Source organism: Mastomys coucha, unplaced genomic scaffold (assembly GCF_008632895.1).
Source record: "Mastomys coucha isolate ucsf_1 unplaced genomic scaffold, UCSF_Mcou_1 pScaffold5, whole genome shotgun sequence".
Taxonomy (NCBI): domain Eukaryota; kingdom Metazoa; phylum Chordata; class Mammalia; order Rodentia; family Muridae; genus Mastomys; species Mastomys coucha.
This window is the reverse complement of record NW_022196911.1, coordinates 93962113-93962376: the sequence shown is the minus strand read 5'-3', so window position 1 is coordinate 93962376 and position 264 is coordinate 93962113.

Genomic DNA, 264 nt, shown 5'->3' with positions numbered 1-264 from the left:
AATGGAAGGAGAGAACATTCCAGACAGACGCAGTCCTTCAGACTGCAGGGTTCCAAGCACCTCCACCGCCACCGGCTCGCTTTTCTACTCCCTCTTAGACTCCAGGACCACAGTTTTTGGGGCCTAAGTCGCCACGTGGAATCCCCTTCCCTCTCAGGGTCCTTCCTGGTGTGAGTCCCACTCCTCTGAAATGTCAAAGATTTCTATAGGACCTACTTATTTTGTCTTTGTGTCATGATCTTTTTTTTTTTTTTTTTTTTTTTT